Raw genomic sequence first — 19,963 nt, 5'->3', positions numbered from 1 at the left:
TGTAAGGATTTGGCAATCGTTTTTCTTTTTTAGTATTGGCCATTTATTTTGACAAGACGCCACAAGGACTGCTTTATTTTCATTTGATGGTCGACACTTGCTCCCATATTAGATTTAGGTTTAGATTAGGCATTTTACCAACCTGCATACAGTTTAATAAATACCCTTGAACTGTGATCACTTCTGTCTGTCTTTACTGTTGCCACCATGAGTTCCTTACACTTAATTCCCACGTTGTGCGATCTGCCTTGCTCATACTGTGCTCTCGCACTCCACCTTTTATCCCAGTGGGGAAGGGAAAGGGCCGTCGGGTGTGTGAGTTTCTGGTCAATTGCCTGACTTTGCCTGACTCTTGTATTGGGACATGTCAGGTATACGGCTCTGGTGTTAGTCTGTCATCTTTCGTGTTGTGCGAAAGTGTTTTTGTTGGAAAAGGGGGCAGGGCAGTGTTTTAGAATATCCTACGTGGTAGGATGGGGAAAAGGTATACAAAGAACGGGGATACAGTGTCTCACCCATCAGTGTCCCACTCTCCAAGGACCTCCTATCCAGGTGATTTTCCCTCACTGGTCCCCCCCAGGAACTGGATCCAATAACGATGGCCGTGTCCTGGCCACCTGGATGACAGACCCCCAGGGACTAGTCAAGGAGACACCTTCAGGTTTCTCACATACCCTTCTCTTATGCAGGGTGCATATATATGTTCTTTGTTCAGGATCTGGGAGAGAACAGGGACGAGAGATATTCACGAACACTCGCATATCCTTTTGCTTGACTCTGGTTGTATTTCGTAGAGGACTAGAGGTTTTTCTGGCCTCTCTAAAGTAGCCTATAAACTGGGGTTTGTTGGTCATATCCGGTTTCATGAATTCTGCTGTCTCCCAGTTCTATATTGGAGGACATTGGGAAGAACAGTCTTCTTGCCAGCTCTTCTGGGGTACAAATTCTCCAAATGGAGGTTGGTTTTCCTGTAAGAGATTTGAAAAGGTAGGGAAGTCTCGTCCAGCGTAACTTCTTCGGGGAGATCAGGTATTATGGATTATAATATTTCACAAGATTCTCCCCTGAGGTTAATGTCTATAGATATCTTGGGGTGCACTTTCTTATCGCCATTTACACAGGTGACTTTAACTAGGGTCGCATTTTTAAGTTCCTCAGTTGAAATTAAGTCAGCCCGGATAGCAGTTTGCTAACTACCCGAATCAATTAACGCCCTTACTTGTCTTCCGTTTATCCAAGCCTTCTCGTATGAAACATCTGTAGATGATTGACATAAATGGATACTAAAGGTTTCTAGTTCTTCCTCGGGTCCATCCCATTCTTCATCTTTTAGGCAACCTATTTCCACAGGTTCATCCTTTAGATTATTTGGACAGTGTCGAGTCACAGGTCTGGTTTCTCTACGGGAGAAACATAGGAGGAGATAGTCTACTTCCTTTTATTTCTTTCTTTTTACTTTCCTCTTTGGTTTTGGGGTCAACCCTTTTGATGTCTGTCCTTTCTCATAGCAGCCCTTCAATGCTTTTATACAATCCCCAGGTTTCAGAGTTCCGTGAGATTGAGGTCGGTTGGGACGATTTATGATCCATTTGCTCTTCCCAATGATGGGCCGAATGGAAATGTTTAGCTGAGTGGATTCATGCAGTTTCAGTGGCTGTAGCCAGGGTAGGCCGATTTAACTGAAGAGCAGCTTTTTGCAAAAAAGGGGTAAGGAATTAGTAAACTGTTCCCGGGTGATCATTACTGTTAGCTCGTCTAAGGTTTTACCTTGATCCATAGGGCCACAGTGTTTTTAATTTGTTCACCCATTTCTTTTTTTCAACAAAACATTTTATTAAACATTTTCATATTGTATACATCAACATGGCTATTAGACATATACGCAGATAGGGTGAGTACAATGGGTGCAGGCGTACATTCCAGTGTTCATGTCTCAGGGATAGGTCTCTTTAATTGTTTAGTGTTGTAGCGAGTCCTACTGTGTTTGAGCGCAGGGTATCCATGCACTGTTTCTAGGGCTTTAGTGAGTTTGTTGTGCAGCTCCGAGTTCTTGCATTCTGTGAATTTACATTAGGCCTGTGGTTTGGAGTCGACCCCGTCAGTAATGTTATTTGAGCCAGCAGGTCTTGGGGGAACGGCGTGTTATCCCTGGGAATTTCTCTGAGTAGTCCAGGAAGGGGGCCCATGTGCTGTGAAATTTGTTAATGTTCTCCAGGCAGATGGCTGTTTTTTCTTTTTTCAGCGACTACTATGTCCCAACATTTTGCTCACCACATGGGGAGTGCAGGGCCATCGGGGTGTTTCCACAAGAGAGCTATGGTGGTTTTGGCTGTGGTAAGCAGTTGGGTGCATACGTTTGCTATGTGACTCGTTAGTGGGAAGGCACCTTCTCCGGTGTCCCCCAATAGCACTATGCCCGGGTCCCATGGAATGGTCAATCCCATGATCAGCCGAATTTGCTCCAACACCTCTTGCCAGAATTGAATAACTTTCGAGCAGGACCATAGTTTGCTTGTTTGTTTATTTATTTGGTATTGCGCGGCAAACCCATTAGGTAGCCGGGCGCAGTAAAGGTCAAGACAACTTAAGCTTAGTTATATAATGTGTACAAAGGAGCATAAAATATACAAGACAATTTGAGAATAAGCAGCCAAAATGGTTACAGTGGCATACAGGAGGAAGCAAGTTAAGAGACATGCAGTAGAGACAGGAGTGCAGGTACTAAGGAGGTAGGCTAACAGTCATTCGTTCGTAGCCATTTAATTACTTTGAGTCTGAATTTAGGATATGGTTGTTCCATTCTGAGGTCATGCGGTAGTGCATTCCAAGTTTGTGCTGCAATAACTGGGAAGCTAGATCCTCCATCTGTGATGCGTTTGAACCTAGGCGTTTCTATGGTATGGCATTGGCTGTTTTAGTTGGCCATGTGGATGATCTTCTATTTATCCTTTCAGCAAGGTAGGGTGGGGCCAGTTTGTAAGCATTTGGAGGTAAGGGAGACTGTTTTTAGAAGTATCCTGTCAGATATTTTTAGCCGGTGAACCTCTCTTCTAGCGCCAGAGATGTGTTCTCTCCTGGGGGTATTCAGGGCTGCTCTTAGGGCGTTATTTTGCATTCTTTGTATTTTATCGATGATATTTTTGTTGGCACCTGAGTAGAGAGCGTTACAGTAGTCTAGTCTCGACATTACAAGGGCATTGGCAAGGGTGATGCAATTCGGTGTAGAGAGGAATGGTCTGCAAGCTCGGATAAGCTTACAGGTATAAGCTGTGGAGGATGCAAGTGAGTTGACTTGTTTCTTAAGCGAGAGAGTGGCATCAAGATAGAAGCCTAGTGTTTTGACCACTGGCATGACCTTGATAAGATTGTTGTCGATATTGAAGGCGGTATAGTTAGGGCTGAGTTTTTTTATGTTAGTTTCGGAGCCTAGGATTAGTATCTCAGTTTTATCGTCATTCAGGCAGTGGCCATGAGATGCCATCCATGCCTGAATGAGGAGGTATACTCTGTTTACTAAGGCTGTGTCCTCCAAAAAGTTGCCCGAAAGGGGGATGAGGATCTGGGTATCATCTGCATAATTTGTGTAGGTGATGCCCAGTCTGTCCAATTTGTCGAACAAAGGCTTAGTAAAGATATTATACATAGTTGGTGAGACACAGGATCCTTGGAGTACTCCACAGGAGATTTGAGTTGGGTCAGCAGCCGTTAGTGGGGAGAAGACTCGCATTGTCATGTTGGCCAGGACAGATTGGACCCAGGCTATGGCTTCCTCTGAGAAGTGTGCCACTGACCTAAAATGGTTACATAAGACTGCATGATCCACTAGGTCAAATGCTGCAGAGAGGTCCAGGAGAAGTAGCATAGCTGTTTGTCCCTTGTCCTTCAACTCGTCAATTTGAGTCTTGAGATCTAGCAAGGCAGTTTCCTTACCGTGGAGTGGACGGAAGCCAGACTGTCATGATCCTAGTAGGTGATTAGCTTCTAGGTATTCCTGAATTTGAATATAGGCTACTCTGTCAATAATTTTAAGTAGGAAGGGGACAGAGGTGATTGGTCTATAATTAGTAGGGATGGTAGTGTCTAGTGTTTGTTTTTTAAGTAGGGGGAGGACCCAGGATTCTTTGAGGTTATTAGGTACTGTATTGGTTTTAAAGGAAGCATTTATCAGCTTGGAGATAAATGGGGCGAGGTCAATAGCCGCATCCTTTATAATTTGTACAGGGCAACCGTCACCCTTGCAGTTAGATGGTTTTAGGGAGAGAATGATTTTTTCCGTGTCAAGAATAGAGATCTCTTGAAAGGTAAATGGTGTAGGTGTGTGACACCCTATGTCGGGGGATGGTTGTTGCTCAGAGGGGGGCAGAGAGGCTTTTTTAATTTCTATTTTCTGTTGGAGTGTAGTGATTTTGTTTAGGAGGGCTTTTTGAATTGCGGTGCACCATGGCTTGTCCTTCAGAACAGTGTCTGCCGGTAGGATTGGGGCTTCCATTTCGCGGAGGATGGAGAACAGTTCCTTAGTATTGGAGCTAGCTTTTGCAATTCTATCATTGAATATATTCTTTTTTGTGTTGGTTATTTCTTTTTTGTAGTATTTGGAGTGTTCTGTTAATTTAGCCTTATTGACAGTGGTTGGGGAGTGGCGCCAGATCGTTTGAAGTTTTCTTTTCTGTAATCTTAGCTCTTTAAGTTGAGGTGTGAACCATGCGTTAAGGTGGGATTTTTGTCTGGTTTTGCGCATTTTTAGAAGGGCGGCGGAGTCCAAGTCCACTAGAGATTTAGGATCAGCATTAATGTTGGCGTTATTCAGAGAGGGGAGTAGGTGTGGGAGGAGTTTTTCTGCTGTAATGTCCTTTTTGCTTCTTGTGGGAAGTGGGGGTGCCATCTCAATAGTTTTAGGGCTAAGGAGGTCGCGTGTGGCTCAGAAAGCAATGAGATGATGGTCGGACCATAATTGTGGTGCATTATCTGTAATGATAATGTTGCAGTTCGAATCGGCCACCCAATCCAAGGTTGTACCTTTGATGTGGGTGGGGGATAGGACTTTTTGTGAGCGTCCATAATCTTTCAGAAGTGCAGCTATAGCTTGGGTGTGTTTGTTTCCGGCCTCGTTGAAGTCGAGGTTGAAATCCCCCAGTAGTAGGGTTTGTGAGTGGATTTTAGTGTTGCTAGTTATGATATCTGTAAGGTCCTCCTCAAAGGTTCCTAGTGGGCCATAGTAGATGAAATAAGGATCCATTAGCAGAGCATCCTCTCCAGCAATGAGGTGGAATCACCGGGTTACTTTTGTTTAATAGTTTGGGAGTCATGTACCACCTATGGCACACTTTCAGCCCCCCTTCCTTATTAGTGACACATTTAGAGCTTTTATACATTCGGACCCATATGCAGTCCCAGGCTTCTAATTCTAGTGCTCGTCCCAGGTCCCTTTCCCAATTAATCATGTATTTCTCCTTCCTATTAGGGTCAGTTTTGTCGAGTAATCGGTATTGTGTGTAGTGGAATCTTTCGGCCTCCGACACCTGGACTTTTATTTTACACTCTTCAAATGTTAAAGGAATCCATTGGCCAGAAGTCTGATACCCATGTTAGTCCCCTCTCCCTCCACTCAGCAAATCCTTAGGGGTGCAGAACGGGAGTGAAGTCAGGGCTGTTCCATATTGGGGTTAGGTGACCAAGAGTGCCTGACCATCCCCATTTTGCGGGCTGCTTTTCGCCAGTTTTCTATTGTGTTCTCAGTAGATGTCACTGGGCATGAGTTTAGGGTGTATCGAGGGGCTGTGATGTGTGATAGGGAGGCTAGCAGAGCTAGGCTCCATGCTTCCTCTAGTTGCTTCCATCAGGGCTGGTTAGTGGTTGTTTGCCATGTGAAAGCATGAGAGATTTATGCTGCTCGGCAGTATCTGGATACGTCCAGGACCCACAGCCCACCCGTGCTTATGCTGCAAAGCATGATCCATTTCGCTATGCATGACCCCTCCCCCTCCCCCAGATGAATTTCAGAATGCTTTTTTGCAGTTTTTGGAGGTCACCGTCTGGGATGAGGATTGGCAGGGCTGCACAGTGATAAATTAACCTTGGCACTATGTTCATTTTTACCGCTGTTATTCTCCCCAACCTTATTCTCCCCAACCAGGAGATCTCTTGCTTGTGCCAGCACTCAAGGTCTTTTTTTGCGGATCACTGAATAATTGTGTGAAGTTAGTTCGGTATATGTGTTCCACTTTGTTTGGGATTTGCACTCCTAGATAACCGACACAAGTCTCAGCCCAAGGGATGGGGTATCTGGTTGCAAGAGTCTCCCTGTGCTTTCGTGAAATGTTAATTGCCAAAGCCGTAGATTTTGAGTAATTAACCCTGAAGCCTGATGCGTTGCCAAATGCCTCAATTTCTTGCCATAGCGCCTTCATTGAGCTGTCTGCCTGAGTTAGGGTGAGTAGGACAGTGTCTGTGTACATGGCAGGTTTTTAGTCGTGTTTGCCTTGTATGCGTATGTTTTGTCGGATTTTGATGGCAAATGGGTTCCATTGAAAGCGTGAATATTAATGGTGATAATGGGCGCCTTGCCGAGTACCTCTGGAGATGTTAATCTTGTCTGACTTTGTGACGTTCACCCTCAGGGATGTGGTGGGATGCCAGTAGTTGGATATGGACAATTTTATAAAGTTGGGACCAAAACAAATATGGGACAGTGTTTAATTAATGTACCCCCAGTCTAGCAGATCGAACGCCTTGTGTACATCAAGAGAAATGATTACCAGTTCTGAGCCCGTTCTGGTGGCACTTTCTATCAGATTGATGGTGCGTCTGATATTGTCTTTGGTGTTACGCCTGGAAATGAACCATGTCTGATCTGGGTGAATCAACTCGAGGAGAACCGTTGTAGCCTGGCTGCCAAGATCTTAGAAAAGATCTCTGTGTCATTATTAATTAAAGTGATCGGCCTGTATGAGGCGCAGTGCTCGGGTCCTAAACTGGTTTAGGGATGAGTACTGTCAGCGATTCTTCCATAGATGGGGTGATACTGCCCATTATTAGGAAGGAATTGAATAGGGTGGAAAGCTGCAGGGCCAAAATATGAGCAAACGCCTTATGAAACCGAGATGTGAGTTTGTCGGGACCCGGGCAGCGCTCTTCAGAGATTTTATTGCCTCTGCCGTTTCCTCTGTTGTGATCGGCTGTTTCATTGTTTGCCCTCCTAAGTGAAGTTCAGTAAGGTGGGGAAACTCCAGCGGTACGGAACTTTCCTTTCCCGCAACCATTCTTTGAGATGCTTCAGGGCCTTCCTCCTCAGTAGCGTGCTGTTTGGCAAGTCTTCGTAGAGCAATATGGTTGCATCCCTGAATTGGATATGTTGAGTTCCTTGCCTCCTGCATTATCTCCTCCTTGACCTTGTAAAAATGCACCTTTTCCAGCACATCTAGGGAGTAGAGAAGGCTTGATTAGACTTTGTTCGATGTACTCTGTCGATCTTCAGCGAGGTACTATCTGGCGGTGTTAGTATGAAGCAGAATAAGTCCTTTGTGAAGTTTTCCACTTCTGCGTCTGTGACCGAGTTGGGTATGCTCAACGGAAGTTGTTCCATTTAGAGTGGTTCTCCGCGTCCTCTTGTTTTAGTTCCAGTAACTCACATTGTGCTTCAAGGGCCATTATCCTGTCCGTTTCCTCTCCAATCTCGAACGCTTGCTCACAGAGGTTGTTCTCTATCTCTGCCGTTCTGCCCTCCACCTACTCGATGCGTTTATCTAGTGTAGTTATCTTTTTCATGACTTCCTCCATGCCCTTCTGGTACTCCCTTGTCATCGCTGCGGCAGGTCCTGGATGTCTGATTTAGTCACTGATTGCGTGAAAGGATTGCCACTGGGGCCATCTCTCCCTCAGCAAGCTGAACTTCTGCGTGTTCCTGCTTTTTTGCTTTGTCGGGTATAGAATGTCCCAGCAGCGTGGTGATGTCAGTCTGCTTTGAGTTCTTAGCACTTTTCGCCATTGTCCTCTCAAGTGCTTCAGTCCCATGGCTCAGCGGCGGTGGTGCTCCCTGTTGCCTCTATATCCTGTATATGGTCAAAAGCTGTATGATGGCTAGGCCTGCCGATGTTGGTGTCAGGACCGGTTGTAGGACTCTCCGGGGTGTAGATATCGCTCACGCTGTTTAAATTTGCTGGCTTAGGGTGGCCGGCTGTGTATTCTATGGCACCGGGAAGCATGCCCAGGTAGCGGCCTGTGATGAGGACTCCTGTATGGGTTAGCAGGATCTGTGCTGGCCCTTGATCTATCCCTCCATTCACCCCCTCAGATTGCCAAAAAGCTGTTTTGGAGGAGTGCGCCCCCTAAGGTCCATTCAAAAGAACTTGTATTCGGAACCCCAGAACCTCGGGGACCCGGCTCCAGACGGGGACTTAGGCGATTATCAGTGCCGTATGTGCAGGGCTGTGTAGTTGTCTCACTCCTGTGCTGGCCAGGATTGGATTATGCAGTTTGTTGTGGGGAGGGGGTAGATACCCCCAGTGAGGGTTATGCGCTCTGGTCCTACTCCAGGTTCCAATGATCACAATGCATTATTGCATTGTTATTATGGAGGCCCATGCCTGTGAGCGTCTGGCAGCGCAGGCTCTTCTTTTTTTTGGCGGTGCTATGCAGTGTCTTCCCTGCGCTTCTCATCTCCCGTTCTGATTCATTGGGAGGGAGAGGGGGAAGAAAGCAGGACGGGAGGCTCCGACGTGTCTGATGCTGTTCCGTTTCTCCACGGGTGGCGCTGCTGTAATTCTACCAGTTGAGGCTCTGGTGGTCCTTTCAGCAGGGACGTGGAGAGCGCTCTCTCGCAGAAGGGGGAGACCAGCAGGAAGGGCCCATCGCTGTGGTCTGGGGGGCTGCATGGGAGAAGCGGACGACTCACCCTCTGCTGCGCTTCCGCTTAAGCTGTGCTGTGAGGCATCTGCCTGATTGTTCTGGCCCTTTGGGACCACGTTGCGATCACTTGGATGGCACTTGTAATTGTCCCCCACTGGCTGGGCTGCATCCAGTGTGGAACAAAGCTGCGCTGCAACGGCTTCAGCACTGCTGTGATGTGTGGCACGCGCCCTAACCAGTGCTACAGAGCTCCTCTGAGGTTGTCTCCACTACCTTCTACCGTAGTGTCTCTGCGCTCCCTGCCTTTAAGACTTCGGCGGACCTGTCGCTGTTGTGTACGGTTCCAGGTAGGATTGCTGCGAGGTACAGGGAACGTTCCGATTGTTTATGTCTCCCTCTCACAGAAGCGAGTGCGGGTTCACTGCAGCCCCAATTTTGAAGTTTCACTGTTCATTCCGGGACCACATCCAGCGTATTTCCAGTCGGTGGCAGGCTTATTGTCGGGATCTTCTAGGAAGCCATGCCTCATGCCACGGCTCCAAGCCACGCCCCTCGTTCACCCATTTCTAATGGGGTTTCTCCTGGATTTAATTTAACAGCTCTCAGTTTCTGCTGATAAAAATTACAGGTTTGCCCCACTCTTTTAGGAACCCATCTTTAATGGATAGAAAGGTGGCCCCTTGGGCGAGATTTAGTAGTTCATATGAGGTGTATAATTCGCCTTTCAACAGAGGTTCCAAATACCATCTTTTAAGATTCTCTCCCCAGCCCAGCTGCGCCGCTAGACGTTCAAAATTTAAGAAAATGTTCCTAAATCTTCGCCCTCTAGATATGGTTGAAGTACCTCTTTTGATAGTAGGGGTCTTGCTTGTAACTCAATTAGTTTGGTCAAATTCTTGTAGAGGTGGAGCTAAGTACCCCCACTAGAAGCTCCTCCCCATGATGCCTATATGTTGGGAGCCAGAGTGTGAGACACGTGCAGTGCCAGTGAAAATACCTATAATGAAAAGAATCCTGGAAGTGAGGTTCCCATTGAGGAAACCATATATGCACTCACGACAATATGATGGTCATTTGAATGAAATCCCAGAGGAAGTATGAAAAATGAGCAAACAAGAAGATTGGTGACGTCATACGAAGCAGAGCTGACGCATCCAGAAAAGAGGCGGAGTCCATGGACATTCTATAAGATCCAAAGAGGAGGTGTTAAAGATGAGCAACATTTCGGGCTCGAGATGAAGATGCACATGCTACAGAAATGATGAAGAAAATGCTAAGTCATTCTACAATTGTACAGACGCAGTAACGCAAGTAGAAGTAGACAAAGTATTCTTTAAGGCTGGCTACGAAGTGAATAGATTGTGCCTATGCTCCAACGTATATGCTTAGGAATGTATAGACTATGGATGTTCCACAACGCACTTTAACAGAGCTTGGCCTCAGTAAATAGAAAGGCTTTTTCAGTGTGGCGCATTGGAAAATGATTTAATGACGGCAGTGAATTCAAGAGAGAAGCTTGGCTAGCCCAGCACCAGGAAGTCAAGGCTACTGTGAGCCTGAATGTATATGCAATAGCTACAGAACATGTGAAAAGAACAAACTCCTGTCTGAGGTGAGGCGCAAGAACATTGAAGACGTCAGAGGTTCAACATTTAATAGTATTTCAAATACAGAAAAGCTCTGAAACATGGTCTGCAGTCACATGGTCGGATGAAAATAGACACTGAGTTGAGCTGTTTCGAAACCAAGAGACAAAGTATGCCTATACTCCCTACTATTCTCAGGCACAGAGAACATTTCCAAGGCCAATGTTCAAAGGGCTAATTGACTGGCAGATGGCAAGAATGATGATAGATGGCAGGCTAATTACTTGGGAAGTTATGGTTATGACCAGCCCACCAGCACCTGGGTGCCAGCCTGCGTGCTGCTAGCGTGTGTGGAATATTACAGAGGGGTACAAGGGTGCCAACCAATAGTAGAGGGTCACGTAATAGAGAGCCCTATAATTTAGGTAACCAATAGGACGTTGTGTATTTGATGACGTTCATAGTGACTTGCCCTAGAGGAGGGCTTAGTTGCCCCACCTTATGTTAGAGACCCAATCACTTTCCCGAACAAGTATGAAACGTATACCTAGATTTTCCCTTTAAGCCTATCACTTTCCCAAGTAGGTTTTTGTAGTTTGACACATAGATTGACGTCAATGATGATGAGTTATTTCTATATAACCTGCATTTTGTATGTAACTCACTGAGTGAGAAGATCGAGCAGATGTTCGTTGATGTTCATTATACTCCCCGTTTTAGATAATTGATATTAAAACAGACGTACTTTGCCAACTTCTTGAGTCAGTCTGATTATTGATGTTTGAGTATATTCTGCATTCCCATCCATCTCAAAGTATTGCTACCTCGTCTTAAAGGACCTTGTGTTGGGTACACAGGTTTACCTGGTAGCAGAGATGATGTTTAAAGCCCCATTGACCAAGTAGGCTTTTAAGGGTCTCGAAATATTGAGTGTCCTCCACCATTTAGCTGGTGGAATGTGAAGCTCACTGTAGATAGCGGTTATTAGTAAAAATGTGTAAATCACTGAAGACAGATGGGATGGGTCCCTCGTTTTACAGAATTTGCCTCCCGATTTCTACAGGCAGCTGAGCGGACTGAAGGCTGAAGCGGCTGGTTGAGGAGGAGGCGATCTCGAGGGTCAGAAGCTGAAATGCGAATGGTGAGTAGACTGAGAGAGAGGGCAAACAATGAATGGGCATTGAGTGGGGAGAGTGATGAAGGGATAACAGGGAAAGAGTAACAGAGGGTTGGTTGGGGTATGTTTAGTTTAAGGACAAAGAACGTCATAGTTTAAGATATATGGACGAGGAGCTATCCATATGATATGCCCGGAATCCTACGTCAAGGACGTTTAGAAGGAGTTGTTCTAGAGTCCAAGTGGACATACCTAGGCTATGAACAATCAAAGATAGTTAAAGAGGACTGTTGAGGAGGGTCCCACCACCCTCTTTCTGGGCCTTGGTATCTCTGAGGTCAAGAAAACACTGTGGAACACATCAGCAGACTGAGGCCGAATTTTTCAAAGTCAGCAAGTTTATTTCTTCCAGCAAGCAAGACACAGGATACACAGGATACAGCATCAACAACATCTCTGGGACTCTGCTAAAATCTAACCCTTCCTTTTATACACTGGTAATGGCCTGATCAGAAGCACAACCCCTCTTCCTTCTTGTGATTCGTTGGCTTATATGGCATGATCAATATGCAACCCCTCTTCCTGCTTGTGATTTGTCGGCCTATCTGCCACTCAGAACAAGTTTAAACAGGTTTTTACTCACTCATTCCCCCACCATTGTCCCATGGATGAACTTTTATAAAAAAGACTGTCCATTGAGGTCATCATGAGTTAGCAAAAAATCAACCATTTTGTATGCTCAAGCAAGCATCCATCTTAGAGTGCCTGACTTTGTCTTAAAAGAAGAATGGCCAACCAATTATGAAAATGATGGACCAACCTATTTTTACCTATAATCTCAGGTCTGATTAGTTTTAAACCTAGATTCTTTGATAATGTATCATAACATGTGCTACCTGACAAATTCTCTACTGTACATGACATTCTGACTCCATAAAATAGTTCTTCCTACAAAATGCTTTTCTGTTAGGCACTACATTTCTGATTTATACAACATTTAGAGTAATTTATCAGCCCAACAAGTTATCTACGCTCGGTTTGAGGGGGTGTGGGTCTATCTCCATTACATTCAGTTTGAGAGGGAGTGGGTACTCATTCCTTTACAGGACAACTCATACTCCGATCTGAGTCATTATTCGGGGCAAAAGTAGTCATGAGGAGCGTTGACAGAGATTTAGGTGGCCCGGCCAGTCAGTCTGTCAGTTTGTCTGTCTGTATGGTCTATGTGCTATGTGGTAAGGAAATGATGAAATATTGAAGAATGAAAAGTAATACGATTGTGGTAAAAGGCTGCACATCTGATTATTTGTTTAGTTGACCGATGGTGTTCATTGAATAGGAAGATTAAAGTAAAGTGAAATATAGAGGTTTTGAGCTGTGCCGATTGGTGCACGCTCATATTTTAACATTTTTCTGAAAAGTATTTATAAGTGTAAAATAACGGTAAGTATTGACAGTCGATTGTGACTAGTCATGATGGAAGATGATACTACGCTTTTACACTTGTGCAGACAGCTGCCAAAACACACACCCAAGCTGAAACAGTGCAGTGCAGAATGGGTTAAGGGCACGGCAGATAAAATCTTCATGCCATGTCCACAAGGGGGATCACTGTCCAAAGCAGTTTTGCAACATATGATGACAAATTTGCAGCCAGCGTACACACGAAAGAAGCTAGAAAAGAGGTTACTTAGCTTGGAGCTTTGGAAGATGTACCAGGAGGAAAGAGAAGACCCACCTCCTGAAGACTGGATGATTAACCAGTATAAAGAGGGGGGTATCGATCGAGCCTTCTGCTCCCCCACCGCACCTGAAGTAAATGGAGATAGTACGAAAGATGAAGGATTATATCCTTTAAGAGAGCTTAAGGCAGCAACAGGGTACACATAGGTCGCCTGCATGTAGCAGCGATGAGAGTCCAGAAAGATATTGGGCCTCATCATGCATTGGGGGGTAACGCCGGTGCTAATAGCGCTGGGGCTATCTGCCCTACCGCCTTACCCACCGGCGTTATTAGCGCTGAGTCACAGGTTTGGCGGATTTGGAAATCCCCATTCCCCATTGAGCCCATTCGGGAAGCCCTATTCCCCATTGGGCTCAATGGGGAAATTTCGCGCTCATACCGCCAGCGGATTTCCCGCCGGCGGTATGAGCGCGAATTTTCAGCGGATTTCCCCCCAGCTTAGAGCTGAGGAGAAATCCGCCGAAGCCCTGAATTGGCAGACCCTTAAATCCAGCGGTAACAGCGCTACCGCCAGATTTAAGGGTTACCGCCAAACTCGTGATGAGGCCCGTTATCCGTAAAGTCCCACGGGACAAGGAGAGACGTGAACAACCAGGTATGTCTCTAGATGTAGAGAGAGAAATAAAAAGATTAAATGGAGAGAAGGACAAAGCTTACGAAGTAGCGCTCATACAGAACGAATGGATGGGCGGTCAGATATTGCTCAAACTTGATGGAAAGAGCATTGAGGAAGTAAGGCAAAAGGAAGATCAGGACGAACAAGATAAAAAATGATAAAGCACGAGAGAAATGATTGAAAGAAGATGAGGCTAAAAGAAAAAGTAGACCAAGACGGGAACAACTGTGTCAAGATGAACAGTTGAAAAAACAGGAGAGAGCAGAAGAGCAAAGAATGTATGACAACAGGCAAAAGGCAATCAAACAAAAAGATAGGTTGGTTAGAATAGAGAAGAGAAGAAGAGGAAGAACAGAAATTAAGAGATAAAAGAATGCAAAGACGCAGAGATGAAGAAGCGCGTAAAGCAAATGAGAGAAGAGAGGTGAAAATACAGGCAGAGGAAAAGTTTAGGGAGGAAGCAAAGAAACAAAGAGTTTGACGAGGAAATGGAACACAAGAGAAGGCAAAGAGCACGCAACATTACTCGCATAGAGAAAGAGTTCATGGAACCTAATGCAGTAGTGGCATGGGAGGACATAGAGGAGTTCTTCCCAACACAAGTACCAATGCCAGGACCCTCTAGGGTAGATTTAGAAGATCATTTCGATATAGGGACTATTGGAGACAGGATTAAGAAAGCTTATCAGGAGATGAGGACAAAAAGTGAATCGAGAAATAAAGGGAAAGACGACTAATTTGAGGGAACTCAGTCGCGAGGCAAAGAAAGAGCTCTGTTTAGCCTCGAGGATAGAGCTTTGTCTTTGGACAAACTAACGTTAAACAGAGACGAGAAAGAGGGAAGTCACACTAGTTTGGGACAAGATATGTCAGACAAAGAAAGAGAATCTTTCCCTGGGGAGGAGGAAGCTAGTGCTTGTGGTCCTGAGGGGTGTTCTCCGACAGAAAGGGAAGTAAGATGGTCGGATCTGGACCTACCTAAATCGAGGACACCAGAGCCCCTGGCACAGCCAGATCGACCTAAAAGGTGACCTTTTAGTGAGAGGGGAGACTCTGACGAAGACTGTGCGGAACCATTGTCCCTGCTATGGACAGACAGACGATGGGAGACAAGTGCAATTTTGGGATTTCACAGTTCCATTTGTTGGAAAAAAGAGAGGCCAGTCTACAGTATATACCATGGCCCCAGATGGTTAAGCATAATTTAAGGTATAACCTCCTGATTTTAACTTCGGGTGGTGGAAAATGGATCTATGAATTAGAAGAAATGACAGGAGGAAATATGCTAGCCATAGGGGCCATTAAGGGTCTTCTAGCGGCTATCCTTGGGGAGAGGGCTGACAACATTTGGTCGAGAGCAGGATACGCGAGTGTCACCGCACAGAACACAGCGCACAATGGAGTGCCATTTCATAATTATAGAGCGGCGGTCTGGAAAGCATTTTGAGTACAATATCATGATATGTCAGATATGGGAGCTATAATGGCACGAAAGATGCAGGAAGGGGAGGATCCACTTGTTTACATTCAGAATTTCCAAGACCAGTGGTCTTTGGAAATGCGGGAACCGTGGGGAAAATCTATACCTGTATTTTATCATATATTATGTCAGGGATTACCATATAAGGTACAGAGACAGCTCAAGAAGCTGGTGGGTATGGAGGCGAAACCATGGCCAGAAATACAGCAGCCCATTGCGCATCATTGCCGATTGTTTCAGGAGAAAAATATAAAGGGAGACAATGTTAGGAAGCTCGAGGAAGCTAGCAGGTGAATAACCAACGACAGTTCAATCAAGGAGGGAACAGATTCATGCCAAGAGGTTGGGGAAGTTTCCATGGAAGAGGAGGCTTTCAGAATAATCGAGGGAATTTTAAGAGTAACCAAGGAGGGTTTCAGACTATGCAGAATGATAATCAAGGCATGAAGGGAGGGCAGATTAGAAGACTCCCTCCTGTATGTTGGACATGTGGAATGACAGGGCATAGAGCACGAACATGTGGGAGCCAAGGGTATGTAGAGAATGGGCAGTTCTCAAGAGGGGGGACCGCTTATCCTCCTGCATATAGCTCACAAAGCAGGGACGGGTTTGCCCAAGATCAGACAGTGTATCAAGCACAAGTGCCGAGAGTGCAACAGGCTTTGCAACCACAGCAAGCACCATAGAATCCGCCACAAGGGCAGTCACAGCACGCACCTATGCAGATACAGCAGAGCGCAAACACAGGACAGTTATTGACTCCTAGGATAGGGGTGTCACTGTCAACGGTGGGAATCCTTTCACAGGCACCAGAATAAGTATGTACCCACAATAGGACAGCTCACTGGGTGATTTGATGTGTTTGATACTATCTTTGACTCCCAATCCTCAAGAGGAACCGAGGGTTCACGTAACTATAGGAGGCAAATCTTTACATTATTTTAGTAGATACTGGTGCAACTCGCTCATGGATACGAGAGGGAACATTTTCATTATCGGGTATGAATGCTCAAGGACTGTCAGGCACTACAAGTAGAGTTCCTTTTATTGAAAAATTCCCAGTCTCTATAGGAGAATGTGATATGTCTGCTCCATTGTTGTATTCACTGCAGACACCAGTTAATATACTGGGCCCAGATTTAATGACAAAACTAAACATGATGATTTCTTTCACTGATGAAAGCATAGTGTGTTCAACGCCAAGAATACATTGTTTAAACACAGGCAAACTTATTATGGCATTTACAGGGCAAATAGCCATATGAGGAGTACCATTAGAACCAGAAGTGTTTCACTATGGGGTACGCATTTTGTTAACATGGCTACCTGGTATCGTGGGTAAGACTATGAGAATACCTGATCCATTTCTCTTTTGGCCAGAGATTCCCATGGACGAACAGGGGGGACAGGTCTTTCCCTTAGAATTGCAAGCAGCTGTAGTGGGAGGAGAATTGGCCCTGCTCATAGGATTTGATGATGATGGCAGATCATGGAGTACAGTGATCGTTATTGGAGATTGTTACAGATTGACTGATGTCACTCATGAGGACATATTTAGAGATGACCCATCCGACGAAGAAGTAATATTTGAGATGAGCATTACATATTGGGTTAGGGCAGAAAGACGCAAGGTTCCACAGAAAATAATTATAGTGCGAGAGCGTCCTGCATTTTTTGATGAAGATATGGCAAAAGTGTCAGTTTCTTTATGGACTATAGGCCCCTATGACGTATTAAAGGGGGTTGGAGAAGTCAAGATCAAACTGAAGCCAGGAGCAATTTTACCTCGAGCAAGGCAGTATCCCATGTCTCCAGATGCAGAGGGTATTTTTAAGACGATATCCGCCATGATGGATCAAGGCCTTTTAGTGATGTGAGTCACCATGCAATACTGCAGTGTTCCCTTGCAAAAAATCTAATGGGGTGGGTGTGGCATTTAATTCAGGTTCTGTGCCCGATTTACCAGATTGTAGAGGCTGAGTTTCCTCTAGGTCCTAATCCAGCAAAGATCCCATGTAGTATCTCTGTTTAGGCACAATGGTTCACTGTGATGGACTTGAAAAACACATTTTTTCTCAATCTTGTTGCATAAAGATTCTCAGGATCTGACGTCATTTACGTTTCATCAGACTAAGTTGAAAAGCACAAGGTTGCCCGAAGGGTATTGTGAGTCCATCGATTTTTAACAGAGTCCAGCAGATGGACTTAAGCAATACTGATTTGCCAAGTGTTGTGTTGCAATACGTAGATGATATTTTGGTCTGCAGCACATCAAAAGAAGAGTGCAGCCGTGCCTCAGTTCACCTATTGATTATACTAGCAGGGGAGGGATATAAAGTGGACAAAGATAAATTGCAGGCCTGCCAAGAAGAGGTGTTATATATAGACAGTTAATCTCGCATGAAGGAAAGAAAGTTACTCCTGAACGGGCTGAGGCAATTTTGGAAACAGCAAAACCGCACACGATAAAGTAAATGCAACAGTTTTTAGGACTGTGCAATTATGTCACAGCATGGCTATTTTGATTATAGTTCTTACACGAAACCATTGCTGCAAGCCCTGAAAAAGTCACAGCAGAATCAGGAAGAGATTGTTTGAACTCAGGAAATGGAGGAAGGGTTTGATGAGTTAAAAAAGGCAATCTGCACAGCACCAGTTTTAGGGATTCCCAATTATTCTGAGGAATTATTTTTATTTTCATACACGAATGGAACAGCCATGACAGCTGTGCTCACGCAGAGAACTACGTTGGGGTGCAAGGCTTTAGCATATTACAGTGGGATTTTGGAAACAGTAATGAGGGGTCACGTCCCTTGTGAACACTCTTTGGCAGCCGCTGTGTTCACTATTGAGAAGTCTTCCAGCGTAGTAATGGGGTGTTCCATGACGTTATTTGTTGAACATGCTTTGTTTGCTGTTTTGGAGAAACCTAAAGGTACACTGACATCTCAAAGAGTTTCTGCTTATGAGGTGGTTATATCAAATCCAGTGATTCAAATAGTCAGATGTAAAACAGGGAACCCTGCCACGTTTGTAGCTGAACCACTGGCAGAGGAAGAACAGGTAAATGACTGCTCGAATTATGAGGAATTTTATGATGAGATCACAAGGGTGAAGGAAAACGCTCTAGCAGCAGGGGAGATTCTCTTTCTTGATGATTGCTCGAAGATCGATCAAACTGATGGGCAAAGATATTCAGGTGATGCTCTGGTAAAACACAGGGCTAACGGGGAATTTGAAGTAATGACAAGTGTACGACTACCGTCTCACTTTTCAGCACAGGCTGCAGGATTAGTGGTGCTGATTGTCACGCTCGAAAAACATGCAGACCAGGAAGTAACAGTGTACAGTGACTCCGCCTACCTCATGTCAACAGAACACGCAGGGCTAGCATGTTGGAAAAGGAGGGGCTACCTCAGAGCGGACGGCACTCCACTGGAGCATGCCGCCTTATTTGACAGACTTATTTATGTACTACAACTCCCAGTAGCCATCGCGGTAGTTAAGTGCGCAACGCACACTAAGAGAGCAGATTTTATTTCACACGGAAACCAAGCCGCAGAGAAGAAGCAAAAAGAGTTGCATATTCACTTGATATAATGAGCTTTTTTTAATAAAATATTTATTTTCAAAAATGTTAGGTAATTAAACAACATATTACCAGAAAATTAAACAGAATATACATAACACATCACATTGCATTACATAGGCAAATAAATGAAAAGCAATGCAAAGCATGAAGACACAAGGGGGATAACTGTCCAAAGCAGTTTTGCAACATATGACAAATTTGCACCCAGCGTACACCGGAAAGAAGCTAGAAAAGAGGTTAGCTAGCTTAGAGCGTTGGAAGATGTACCTGGAGGAAAGAGAAGACCCACCTCCTGAAGACTGCACGATTAACCAATGTAAAGAGGGGGGTGTCGAGCCTTCTGCTCCCCCTACCGCACTTGAAGTAAATGGCGATAGTACGAAAGATGAAGGATTATATCCTTTAAGAGAGCTTAAGGCAGTAACAGGGTATTGCAACCCGACACACAGGTCGCCTGCATGTGGTAGCGATGAGAGTCCAGAAAAAGATATTATCTGTAAAGTCCCACGGGACAAGGAGAGAAGTGACCAACCTGGTATTTCTCTAGATATAGAGAGAGAAATAAAAAGATGAAAAGGAGAGAAGGACAAAGCTTACGAAGTAGCGCTCATACAGAACGAATGGATGGGCGGTCAGATATTGCTCAAACTTGATGGAAAGAGCATTGAGGAAGTAAGGCAAAAGGAAGATCAGGACAAAAAAGATAAAAAATGATAAAGCACTAGAGAAACGATTGAAAGAAGATGAGGCTAAAAGAAAAAGTAGACAAAGACTGGAACAGCTGTATCAAGATGAACAGTTGAAAAAACAGGAGAGAGCAGAAGGGCAAAGAATGTATGACAACAGACAAAAGGCAATCAAACAACAATATAGGTTGGTTAGAATAGAGAAGAGAAGAAGAGGAAGAACAGAAATTAAGAGATAAAAGAATGCAAAGACGCAGAGATGAAGAAGCGCGTAAAGCAAATGAGAGAAGAGAGGTGA

The sequence above is a fragment of the Ambystoma mexicanum genome, chromosome 2p (assembly GCF_040938575.1).
Source record: "Ambystoma mexicanum isolate Mex_15411 chromosome 2p, UKY_AmexF1_1, whole genome shotgun sequence".
Taxonomy (NCBI): Eukaryota; Metazoa; Chordata; class Amphibia; order Caudata; family Ambystomatidae; genus Ambystoma; species Ambystoma mexicanum.
This window is presented reverse-complemented; position numbering follows the sequence as displayed.